We start from the raw sequence: 481 nt of genomic DNA on the forward strand, positions 1-481 counted from the left end.
AGACTAGGAAGAAAGAGTGATGAACTACTTCTGAACCGTTAGTCATTGAAGACCTTATGAATAGCAGAGAAACACTATCAGATACAGGGTCGGAAAATGAGCCCCTCAGGTTGGAAGGCACTCCAAATGCGACTGGGGAAGAGATGCCTCCTCAAAGTAGAGTTGATCATGATGATGTGAATGGAGTTAAGGTCATTGGAGAAAAGCCCATGGGGCCTTCATTTGCTGATGGGGCACAACTCAAAATAAAGAGAAACAGCTGTAAATATCCATTGAAAATCAGAAGATGGAATGTACGAAGTATGAATCTGGGAAAATTGGAATTTGTCAAAAATGAAATGGAACGCATAAACATCGATATCTTAAACATTAGTGAGCTGAAATGCACTGGTATTGGCCATTTTGAATCTGATAACCACATGGTTTACTATGCAGGGAATGACAAATTAAAAAGGAATGGTGTTGCATTCATCGTCAAAAA

Source organism: Chrysochloris asiatica, unplaced genomic scaffold (assembly GCF_000296735.1).
Source record: "Chrysochloris asiatica unplaced genomic scaffold, ChrAsi1.0 scaffold00082, whole genome shotgun sequence".
NCBI lineage: Eukaryota > Metazoa > Chordata > Mammalia > Afrosoricida > Chrysochloridae > Chrysochloris > Chrysochloris asiatica.